This window comes from Diceros bicornis, unplaced genomic scaffold, assembly GCF_020826845.1.
Source record: "Diceros bicornis minor isolate mBicDic1 unplaced genomic scaffold, mDicBic1.mat.cur scaffold_117_ctg1, whole genome shotgun sequence".
NCBI classification, from domain to species: Eukaryota; Metazoa; Chordata; class Mammalia; order Perissodactyla; family Rhinocerotidae; genus Diceros; species Diceros bicornis.
Window position 1 is genome coordinate 206496 of NW_026691040.1, and position 12922 is coordinate 219417.

The following is a 12922-nucleotide window of genomic DNA, read 5'->3' on the forward strand; positions in this document are numbered from 1 at the left end:
CTGCGTTCTGAAAACAGCACACACAGCCTGTGACGTCCTGGAGTCGGCTGGTACTGCCTCATGACAGCTGATGGTTAAATTTTCAAGAATCTTGAGGGCTGATTGTTAAACACAGTCATTATTAAACATTAAATTGCTACTTACTGCGCATCTCTTTCCAACTCCTCATTCGGTGGCATTATGTTGATTGCTTGAAACTGACTCTGCTGGGAATATTTACACCATGGAAATCAGTCAAAGCCAAAAATCAGGGGTTGATTTGGTTTTGTTTATTGTTTTGAGTCCAGGCTCTAGACTTAAGAAAGTGCTGGAGACGATGTTAATAATGCAATTTAAATAGAAAAGTGTATCATGTCCATAGCCATTATATCGTGAATAGCATAAAAAATCGAGGAAATTTTCTTCCAGTATTCGAAAACCATTATCCAATTTAGCAAAGAAAAAAAAATATATGAAATTACTTATATCATTAATGTACAAGTAAAGTTCTGACATTTCACTGAACATACATCTTGGTTGTTTCGCTACTGTCTCGCTCATAAATGTAAATGAAAATATCAATCAACATTCGTGTTGGAATTACATTTGTTTGTCAGTTGCAACTATAGATTGGCTATGGACACAAGCATTTGGCGAAAATCAACAAAGGCATTCTGTGAGAATCAATTGGCTCTCTGGACTCATAATGAAGAGTATTGCATATTTTATTATTTGTAATGGTGTGCTTCACATCCTTTATATCGTTACAATTTATAATGCTTATATGTATATTTACGCATTCAGGGTTTTGTTTTTTTTTTTGGAGAGCCGGTTGTTAAGCATTTACCAGCAGGCCACTGCATTCAACCCTTGCTGCAAGAATTCTTCTTATAAAGAGGGTAGCATGAAGGGGACAATGCCAAACAACAGAGAACACACACGGGCAGAGGTGGAGAGGATCATGTTTATCCAGCAGCGGGACACGGGCAGGCTGAATTACTGAAATGAGAGTACCGAGAAGTCAGAGCTCTGATAAAGTAGACATTTACATTTCCTACTTACCACGCCTTCTACTGAGAGACTTGCAGGTACGGCGACTGGATCGGTAGGGAATTAGATGCTCTGTGAATTTCTGAGAACATGCTGGCTTCAATATTCATTTGCTGCTAAGCTCTGTCAAAATTGCTACACCACCTCCCCCGCCCCCCCCCGGTGGGACTCAGAATCCATTTTCCTCTTCAGGATGGTATTACTATTTAGAGGTGGGAGAATTCTTTTTTTTTTTTTTTTCAACATTCACTTTTTTTTTTTTTTAATTTTTTGTTTATTGTAGTAACATTGGTTTATAACATTGTAAAAATTTCAGGTGTACATCATTGTACTTCTATTTCTGCATAGATTACATCATGTTCACCACCAAAATACTAATTACAACCCATCACCACACACATGTACCAAATTATCCCTTTCACCCTCCTCCCTCCCCCCTTCCCCTCTGCTAACCACCAATCCAATCTCTGTCCCTATGTGTTTGTTTATTGTTGTTATTATCTACTACTTAATGAAGGAAATCATACGGTATTTGACCTTCTCCCTCTGACTTATTTCACTTTGCATTCTTATTTAAACATTTCCAAAGCAAGCAACTTGGTAACTAACGGCACAGTCCTGTGACAGGGTGAGCAAGATTTCCCTGAATTAATCACTATTAGTGAAGAGAAGCATCGTTCCAACTCTGCCCTGGAAAATTTGAAGCTTTTGAGAACTCACCACGAGCACTGCAGGGACTGTTTCCGTGTTCCTTGGGGGCAAACTAAGGCAATAAAATGAAAATGAGGTTTGTGATAAAATGTTATTGTACCTAGAATATGATCTACAGGGTATTTCGTAACTATCTTTCTCACGTTACTTCTAGTGGCTCCTACACTGTTTTTCCCTTACAATTGTTTCTGCATGGGCCCACGGTTCAGCACACCCTTCCTATTTTTGCAAGGTCTAATTAGACACTGGGGCAAGATGCATGTTGTCTGGAGGGTATTTATAACTTCTTGTGTATTTAAGAGTATAATTATGCAATTGTAAGATATTCTTATTAATGTCAATTAATCTATTGTTCATTGGGGTTCATTCTTAGGATGATAAAATTCAGGAAAACTGGAAATTTGCTTATTTAAACTGAGAGATTGCATATACAAATGGACAGTGGCCAGACCATATATGAAAACTCTGACCTACAATCTACAGTGACCATCCCAGGAAGCCAGACTGCCATCTCTGGCAACAATCCAGGAAGCCAAATAATGACCTCTGTAACAGTTGGCCCCAAATGGCGAGGACTTGGTTAATGACTGACTGCTTCCCTCGTTTTTGTCCCTGCTTCCAACTTAGGGCCAACCAGAGAAAGTAAAACATGCACCCCTAAGCGATCACACGGATGCCCTGCTTCTAGTTAGCTGCCTCCCGCATCTCCGTGCCCACAGCCTCCATCAGCACACGCCTGAAGCCGTCCCTCTTCTCCACTATGAAGCCTTCCCACTCTTCTCTCTGCCTTGAGTCTCTGCCGAACACAAGTGACGGTGGCTGACTCCCTTAGCAAACTCTGAATAAACAGCCTTTGCTTATCCTCATTTGGTTGGTCTTTATTTTTCCACAAAAGTAAAAGAAAAAATCCCTCCAGATCATCTTGAGGCAACCCTGAACCCTAGGCTGTCTCCCCAGAACCAATGGGCACAATTCAGCATCTTTCTAGTGGCGCCTTCAGGGCCCTCAGCACCCGGCCTCTCCCAGGGAGGTCGTCACCAGGGGCTTGGGGACCTCCCGGGAACACATCGTGAGGCCCCGTCCCCCTTCCCTTTAGGCAGTCCCCAGGTGGACACCAGCTGTTCCCCTTCCCTTTAGGCAGTCCCGAGGTGGCTGCCAGCCTTTAGGGGCTCCCAGGGGACATTATTTGCTGACTTGCAGGTCCGATGAATATTCTCAGTCCTTGGCTCTTTACTTTTGGCAAGTGAAATAACAGGAAGACTTTTGCAAGCGTTCAGAAGAGACACTCACTTTTGTAAATCACCTACCCAGCCAGCTGGAGTTCTATTTATGACCCCATTTCTGGATATGAACTCCCAGCCCCTGGAGAGCACAGACCTCAGCATGACACCCGGTTTAATCCACTGGCTTCGACCTAGATGAATGCTTGGTTGACCCTAAGTGGTTCTCTTCTCTAAACTGAGTGAAAGATGATGTCCAGGGCCCTCAATTAAGTGGGAGGCAGAAGTCTCAAAGTATTAATTAGGAACAGAAGATGACCTAGGTCAGAATGAGTCTGGCGTCCTCGATCTCAGTTGTCTTAGGAAAGACAGTATTTGCATGAGTTAGAATTGCAAATGGAACAAGCTAAATATTTGCATCTTGGTAGGTTGTAACGGACAAGAGCTCATTTCTGCTTCAATCAGCTCGACTTTGTGAGAAAGTACACTGTAGAAGCAAAACAACTTCACAGCTCGGCAAACTACTTCTCACTCCAGCAAAGGTCTCTTGCCTGTTTGAGCGGAAGCAAAGTAGATCTTTTATTCTAGCAGAAGAGAGAGGAAAGAAACCTGCTTTAGGTTTTCAATAAAATGCAGAGAAGCACAGAATTAGAGCACCCAGTCCTATTTCCCAAAGCCTATTTATGCCTTGGGTCACTGGTCCTACAAGACGCTCCTTTAAAGTAGGATTCTGAGGGCAAAAAAGTTTGGGTAACACTCTACCGAGTTTCTTCCCCTTGCTGGTCACCATGCACAACAAATTAGCATATTGAAGTTTCTGGAAAATTCTACAGTAAAGGAAGCCTGTTTTACTCTAATCAGTGTGCACAATTACTGAGGAAGCATGGAATATGCCTTGGGAAATACTGATTTAGGCCAATCTCCTCATTTTTTAGTTGAGCAAAATGAAGCCCAGGGTGGAGTGGCCTACCAGTTACAGTTTTGGTGAGAGATCCAGGATACGCTCCCTGCCCTTCTGGCTTTCAGAGTAGCACTCTTCATACTGCACCAGGCTGCCTCTCCATGATCCCCTGGCCAGTGACTTGCCCAACCAGGTGGAGAGGATCTAGAGTCCTCTCCACACAGTTACTGGTTTTGTCATTACTCGTGGAAAGAGAATGCCTGTGACCCACCCAGCCTCCCAATGGTTTTCCATTCAGTCTGGTCTCAATTATAACTCTGTCTTCCAATGGTGCACATAGGTAGATTAAGTGTGTATAGCATTATGCTTCTCAAGGAGACACATACTTCAGAGGTTTTTTATAAAATCTACACTGCTTCCAAGAAAAACGCCTGGTATGAATGCCCAAATCCTGCTGATTTGCCCCCATCCCTTACCTGTGACCTTGGAGCTCCAAAGATGCACAGCACAAGCGCCTCCCGTGGGGACGGCCAGGCACACGGCAGATGGAGGCCGAAGCATTTAGGAGCCCAGGCCCCTGGCAGAGCACTTGAGTGCTTCTGTGAGAAGAGGGGAGGGAGTCTGGAACATTTCACAGCATAACGCAGCGTAAAGGAGAGCTCTGTGCAGGCAAGTTTGGGTCAGGCCTCAGTCTCTTCTGTCTCATGCAGCTCTTTGCGCATGTGGGAGGTTTGAAGACCCACTCTTTCCTTCCCTGAGGAGGGTGGCTGGTGTGGAAAATTCTGGGGATACTGTCCTCTCCAGTTCTTCTCTTTGACCAGAGCCCTTTTCAACCACTCTGTCTGATCTCCCTGCGCCATCTCCTCGGCCCCCTTGTCCAGGCAGGTCTTTCTTGTGGGCAGCTCAGGCTCTCAGATAAAAAGTCAGCTGCCCTGGAGAGTGGCCTCTCTTCTCTTAATTCTTGACTCACTGAGTTTCTTTTCACTTCTGAGATGTCCAGGTCAGGGGTCTGGATGAGACGAACTCGTGTCTTTGCAGCCGCATACCCCTCACAGGAGGCTGAAAGCCAACGTCCAGGACAGCTTGTGGCCTCGCCCTGGGCTCTGGTCTGGGCAGGGCAGGTTTCCACTCACCAGGGACTCGCTGCTTGTTCTGTCATTTAGGAAGCTTCCAGGAGCCCTTGTCAAAGAGGAGCTGTGGTTGGGCTGCTCCGAGATTTGTTCCAGCACTTCCTGGCTTTGAGCAAACCCCTGAAAATTTTCTACATTAGATTTTCCCTTCTCTAAACTGGGACCAATCCTGCCCACAGAGGGTTTGTGAAGAGGGATTTATGACAGCAGGAGGGCATACCTTCCCACTGGGGTTTGCAGAACTTGCTGTTATTATGGGGCTGGGTTGTTGGTGTCATTTCCACCTTTGCTTTATTTTGAACACTACACATAAGCCATACATTGTTGTGTGGTGCCATTTAGAGGGGACAAGACCTTAGCGAATTAAATTATTTTTAGCTATGTCTCTGTGGTGTACTGAGGGGGAAAAAGGCACCAGTCTCCATATAAGAGTCTCTGGTACAGATGCACTCAGATCTGGCTGGTTTTTGAAAATTTTATGTTTTCGAATACAAGTGTACCAGTTCTTTATTGCAGGAAGAGAAATCAGGTTTTTCAAGCACAATCTCGAGAGACGCACGTCATGAAAACACAACATTAAGAAGCGAGACAGGCTGGGTTAGCAGAACCAGCGCCCTGTGCCGCTGTCAGAATCTGCGTGGAGGGCAGAGCTGCCACGGGATCTCACCGGGAACAGAGGAGGAGGTCCACCTTCACCGCATCTGGCTCCCAGTGGGCGGAACCCACCCAGTGAGTTACACGCCAGGAACCGAGTAGGTCTTTGGAATGTGACGTTCTCCAGAGGCTGGTATGGTCTAGTCTGAGGGTTTCCTGGGGACATCGCTCTTTCTGGGAGCTGTTTGTGGAGAAACTGGCTGATCCCCTCAAAAGTTTGTCACACCCACTCTCTCTCAGCCTCCCAGGAGTTCAGCACCTGCCAGGAAGTGTGGGTGCTGGAAAAGAGAATGTTGATCAGCTGACCCCATGGGAGGGAGGCCCTGGAAGTGAAGGTGAGACCCACTGGTGTGTAGCCAATGGGAACAGAAAGGCTGGAGAGGGAGGCTAACTCAACCTGGCCAAGAAAGGACAGAGATCCTGAGAGTTCAGTAGATGGAATGCTCTGCGCCTTTTAGAGCAACTTCCCGTTCCAACTGGCCTGGGATCCAGGGTCATCAGATGAACTGTGTGGTACTGAAGAGACTTCCTTCCACTGCTGGACACGAAGCCTCGGCTGGGGCAGGTATTCCAACGGAATGAATCGAGACAGCCTCTTCCTGTCAGAGGAATGTCTCTTCTCAGGATTTAAAACAAAGGAGTCAGACGGGAGCCCTGGTGAGAAACCGTAACCCCAGGACATAAGGGCCTCCTGCAGTTAGCACAGGTACTGAGGACAGCAGGAAGCGGGCCGCAGAGGATCCGTGGGGCTCAAGCACAGAAAGAAGGGAATTACTGGAGGACGATCCTTCTCCTTACAGTAGGAGTCCACTACATGTTTGCTTCTCAAGTACTGTGGGGTCTGGGTTGCTCGCCTTTTTCCAGGGAGAGAAAGAAAATATAACACTGGCAAAGCCCAGGTTTCCATGACACCAGACATCAGAAGAACAGGGATTTAAGGATTCAAGGATTCCTCCCTTTAGTAACAGGGATTGCACCCAGCACTGCGTGAAAGTGCAGGATTTCGATAGGTAGTTCAGAGAAGGCCCACAAGGCCACACCTGGGGAGTTCGTTCATGAGAAAGGAGAAACCACAGACTATTTGCATGAGCTGCAGGCCAAATGGAAAAGAGACTTCTCCTGCACACCCGGGGAACGGTGTCAGGGCTGGCCATTTTTTCTACTTTGAAGAGTGGGAAGAGTAAGCTCGGGTTCTCCAGACCCTGCAGCTGACGATGGGAGACCGGCTGCTGTGACTGAGAAGGCAACTGGATCAGCAGTTTGAGACGCTGCCACGTGGCCAGCCTCTATCCGCCAAGCTCGCCATCTTTGGGGAGGGCGTGAGGGAGCCATGACTGTGGATGCAGTGCAAATGCTGCCTCATCACTGGGCTCAGAAAGTGTCTGGAAGAGGGCAAGCGCTCTATGGCAAACTGGAGCTCTGGATTTCTGATGACACCAACTTGGGAAGAGGACAGACGTTTCAACCGGCAGAGAGGAAAATGCTTTGCAAGGTATTTGGACAGTGCTGAGAGGTGGCCGAAGTGTCATAAATCCCTCAGACCAATTTCTCCTTAAGATAAACTCATAATTTCACTCCTATAGTTTTATAGTTTCCCAAAGAATGTTTACTTTGCCTCAATACAAGGATTCAAGGATCAAGTCTTGAAACTGCATTGAAGGCTCCCATCCCCGTTCGAGAGAAGCGTCAAGAGAGGTGGCTTTAACGTCATCTGAAGCATGGGGAACCCATTCCCTGTAGAGAGAGGTGACGTGTAGAGCAAAAGGAGAGCAGAAGGGATGAGGTATGACAATTTTGCACACCTGACACCCAGCTTCCCACTGGGGTCCATGCTGGTGCACCTTCTGTTATCTGGAGCTATCATTCTAACAAGAACTTTAAGCAGATTTAAGAAATGAGCCTGTTCTTCAGATGGATGGCTTCACATCCTTTGGCACATGGAGCAACTGTTTCTAAGATACGCAGAGACACAAGTCCACACCACACTTGCTCCTTTGTGACGCCCGGTGAGTAATGTAGCCTGTGAGCCACATATGCCATCTTCTGACAAGTCGAGAAGGAGCACTCCCTCTCAGCTGTCTCGGATGAGCTCACCTGCTGCCCGCCAGGGTGGCCCTCCTGTAATGCCTCTTTTTTCGAGAGATGACTAAGTGTAAGTAGCTCAGAGCTCATTGCAGGCAAATCATTACAAAGCAGCAGAGTGAGAAGCTGGGGATAAACGAGGTCTATTCATTAATGGGACCCAGAAATCTTGGGTTCTATTTCAGCATCGGTGTCTGCTGTGGAATCCAGAAATCATTTCAACCTCTCAGTGCTTCAATTTTCTTCTGAAAGGAAAGGCAAAAGGTATCCACTTGATAATGAGGTTTGGAGGTTCAGCTGTGCATTCCTGGAGCATGGTAATGCAATCTCCATGGGGCAGTTATTTCTCTTCTACAATGAGTTTTGGGGCTAACGTATGAGAGCTAAATGGATTCCAGATTCTCTTACCACCACCAGGAAAAGAATACTCAGTGCTAGAATAAAAATAGAAAGCTTCCTTTTCAAAATAAGTTTGTAGAAGGAAAAGGATTTGCTAAGTTTTCTTAGCAGGGCTTTGAAAATAAATCACTTCTGGGCCGGCCCCATGGCTTAGCGGTTGGGTGTGCGCTCGGGTACTGACAGCGCAGGTTCGGATCTCAGGCGCGCACCGACGCACCGCTTCTCCGGCCATGCTGAGGCCGCGTCCCACATACAGCAACTAGAAGGATGTGCATCCAAGTCTTGGCTATTGTGAATAACGCTGCAATGAACACATGGGTGCATGTACCTTTACAAATTGGTGTTTTCAAGTTCTTTGGATAAATACCCAGCACTGAAATTTTTACAATGTTATAAACCAATGTTACTGCAATAAACAAAAAATTAAAAAAAAAAAAAAAAGAAGGATGTGCAACTATGACATAACAACTATCTACTGGGGCTTTGGGGAAGGAAAAAAGGAGGAGGATTGGCAATAGATGTTAGCTCACAGCTGGTCTTCCTCAGCAAAAAGAGGAAGATTAGCACAGATGTTAGCTCAGGGCTGATCTTCCTCACAAAATAATAAATAAATAATAAATAAATAAATAAATAAATAAATAACTCACTTCTGGAGACGCCAGCTCACACCGAAAGGCCCCGAATCTGACTGTGGGGCTGGTGGAGACGGCACTCCTACACACTCTTCCGCAGCACAGACCCAGGTACGGCCTGGCTGCTCCGGTTGGGGTCTCTTGTATTTTTGGGGGGAGGGAGAGAAGGCATTTTTGTTCGACAACGTCTCCTTGCTACCTGGTTTAAGTGATGAAGATACAATGAATGTTAACTTGAAGTTCACAAACTTTCATAACAAAATAAGACATATTTTGATTCTTATACAAAATTCAGGTCAGTTAGCTTTGTATGGCTACTGCTATTTAAAGCACAGATTTATAGTCCTATGATTATTTTAAAACAATGCACAATTAGAATTTGGTAGAGCCAACAGTGGTTTTTGGTTCTTCTGTCTCTAAAGCCTGAGTGATCACGTTTATTTTTATCTCTGAAAAAACCAAAAGGGCAGTTCTGCACATGTGCATGTAACTACCGTGTTTACAGATGAGCCTCCTATGACCCCTGTCCCTGCCCCCCTCCCATGGTCAGAGGGAACTCTAGGGCAGGGCAAGGAGGTGCCCTAAGACTCGCTAGTAATAACAACAATGAACAGTTCTATTAGCACTTATAGTGGAATTGCTCAAAACCTGGTTTTATTAACTTTCCTACAAAGTAACAAAGAAGGTGTCAGTGTATTTAGCACCTCTGGTCTTGTAGGTACTGTGATAGATGCATCCTGAATGGGCCCCCTTTAATAAAACACGAAAAAACAAACACAAACTCAAACCAACTTGTCAAGACAACAGCACAGCCTCTGACCTCTCGAAAAGAGCAATGATGATAAGGATCTCAGGGTGTCCAGTAACCGTCAGCAGTAACTCACGGAGCTGGCAGTAACCCAGGGATTGGAGGGGCAAGTGGAGGATGGGCCATGCCAACAGAGCAAGGTCATTTCTTCTCACAGGACTCAAGACCCACATCTGAATTCTGCACACCAGTAATTGATTTTTTTTGATTTGCAAAATTTTATTAAGCAATAGCTGGACAACTCTTACAACTTCAAATCATCAAGAAAAAAAAACATAAGGAGATTAATCCATCTCAATAATAAAGACAAAATAATTTGGACAAACCACACCATTTTGAATGCAAACCATTGATGCCTTCTAGAATACCTCCTGCACAATCTGATACACCAAATGCATAAGAGAGGCAAACAAGGGTGAGCTCGTTAGAATGCAACGGGGAATCTCAACAGATCTTGCTTGGAAAGCAAAACAAAGCAGGATGCTGGAATTGAAAACAAACAAACCAACGGTGGAGGAACTGAGGCGCCCACAGCAGCGTGCGCCATCCCTGAAGTTTGGACGAGAACATGCTGGTGGTCTGGTTTGGTCTGGGACCTGTGCACCTGCATCGCGCACTTACAGTTTAAAAAAAAAAAAGGGAAAAGAAAATGCCAGTAGTAATAAACTCAGAAATTATGTCCAAATTTACAGTACCAAAATAATGCATTTATAAACAAATGCGACAACAATACCCCTTTGGTAAATAATACAGTGCCTTTTTCATCAAACGCATAACCCATGCTTTTCTACAACATGAAAAGAAATTTTTTGATCTACAGTAAACAACGAGATCTTAGAACCCTATCCCTCCCCTTTAAAAGAACTTGTAAACAGAAAATATAGGTACAAGTAAAGTTACAAGAAAATTGCACGAAGCCAAAGAAACGAAAACAAAATAAGCCACAACCCCTCAGAGTTTTATCAGCTGGGGAGAAGGAAATAAAAGAATGGTGAAGAGTTTTGAGTTCTGTGCTATTACAAAATCCCAGGATCTTAAACAACCTTTTTGACACATTTTGTCTCAACTAACTTGGTTCACAACCATTGACTTGGCCAAGTGATGGACGGCCCACACAGGGACACAATGGGCTCCTTTTCAAGAAACCTTTGAACCTGAAGATAGCGCAACACTGCAGAGGACACTCGAATTCAAGCCAGCCGGGGCATACACTCCTTTGCTCTTTTTTCAACCCACTCTCTGGTCTTTGGGGCAAGCGATGACTTCTTTTAGGGCTGTTCTCAAGGGCGTCCACCAAGCAGGGCACACTCATGGGGAGGCTCCTCTGTCTCAGCTCGAATTGGTGTTTCTGTGTAATTTTTGAAAACAATCGCAATTCCAAATGCATTTGTTTCTAGAGGTGAGCCCGCTCGAGACAGTATTTTAAATGCACTGGTTTACACTCAGTAGATAGCTCACTAATACAGGAGAAATCTCTACAAAAAGGCAATGTTTGGGAACACAGCTTCCGAGTTTGTACAGCGGAAGGATGAGGCGCCATGTTTTGCGCCTTTGGGCTGTTAGAGTGGAGGGGAGTTCAGAACACGGTCCCGGTCGTCCTTTCATTTTACAGATGGACGAATGGAGGCCCACGGTCACCCTCCAACTTTCGGCACAGAGACCCTGGGGTCTCCTGACGTTCTGCTATGCTAACAAGAGGAACGTGCACGTTCCTGCGTGTCCTTGTGGGACACTCGACAAGGGAGCAGTGGCCATGGATGAAAAACACTAACCTACAAAATCCTGACTTATGCTGCCATGAGAGCTTTGACATTTTCCTGCTCCTTGGTGCCAATTTTTCTTGGGATATACATTCAATGGGTACACCGTACACACATCTGTGCCTTTGGTTTGATGAGGTTAGAGTTAAAACTAATTTAAAATTGGTTTTTATGTTTGTTAATTTATCGCTTCCCTCAAAAAGGCATGGATTCTTTATGTAGTTGACTATTGACTGGGCTAATGTTTTTAAATTTAGGGATCCAATGAGGTATTTTAACAGTCATAAACTGCTATTAACAAACATGAAGGATGTACAATTCTGCTGTTTAAAGTACTGACTTTAGTAGTATTTAATAAATTGGGACTGACGGAATGAAAACAATTTTTAAAACAAGGAAAAGAATCACCATGAACTTAAAAGACACCACACAGCAGCTGCTGCAGACACCTGGGCCATCTGCCGTGGCCTTCGAGAGTCTCTGCTCCTTTGGCCGGAGCAAGGGGAGCTGGGCAGTTGCTCATCCACAGGCGGACGCGCATGTACGCAAAACATCCCAGCCCGAGGTCTCTGTCTCTACCGGGGGAAAAGGCCTTTTGGGGAGCGATCTAAGAATTTAGTAAGTTTAGTTAATTATTTGCTACACATACTCACTTGCTCTTCAAACATGTATTTGTAGTTTTTATTCCAAGGATTTCCCCCATATTTGCTCTGATGAAGAAAAGTTCTAAAATGTACCCTTTCGTGGTCTTTACATCTTAAAGACCAGGCAGAACTTTAAAAACGGAAACTTATTCCTAATAATTCCTTCCTCTGCTACTCTCTTCCTAATGTCTCCTCTCATTTCATATCACCTTTTATTTTTAATTAAAAATAAAATTTCCAAGAGAAGGGGAAATATTATTTTAGGCTATGTTATCTCAAAGAAGTCTTCTCCTTTGTATATGATCAATACCACAAAATGCAAAAAAAGAGTTACTTTTAAAGGATTAATAGGATTTTTTTCCCAATTAGAAAAAGTTATAAATTGTCCAGCAAAAAAACCTTCTACCATATCCTCTTTATTTCTTGCAGCAAAATATACTGCTACCAAATAAGTCATTACAAACATACTATTTTTCTAAATAAATAATAAAATGGGCATAACTCACCAGTACATAGTAACAAAATAATTCCTAAGAACACTATTAAAGCAAGATAAATAATTATCTTTTGGACAATAAAACAGGGGAATTGCATTTAAATTATTTTAGAAATAGGCTATTACCATTATTGCACAACTAATAATAAGCAATGAAACATCGTAACAAGCTACAGAAACTCATAAAATCATTATATAATTCTGAATACACTGCTAAATTCTTTCTGGCAGAATTTACCCACCAAAGAATCAGGTTCAATATTTTAAAATATAAAATGGGAAACTCTGGTATTAGCTGGAAGATGGTCTTCACCGTATTTAAAACCTCATCTGTTTCTTCGCAGTCTGGAGAGAACGGTGAGCGATACCATCTTGCTCTGGGAAAGGAACGGGCCAGTGTCTTTTAAACCCAAACAGGGAATTAAAAAAAAAATATTTTGAAAATACTTTTCTGCA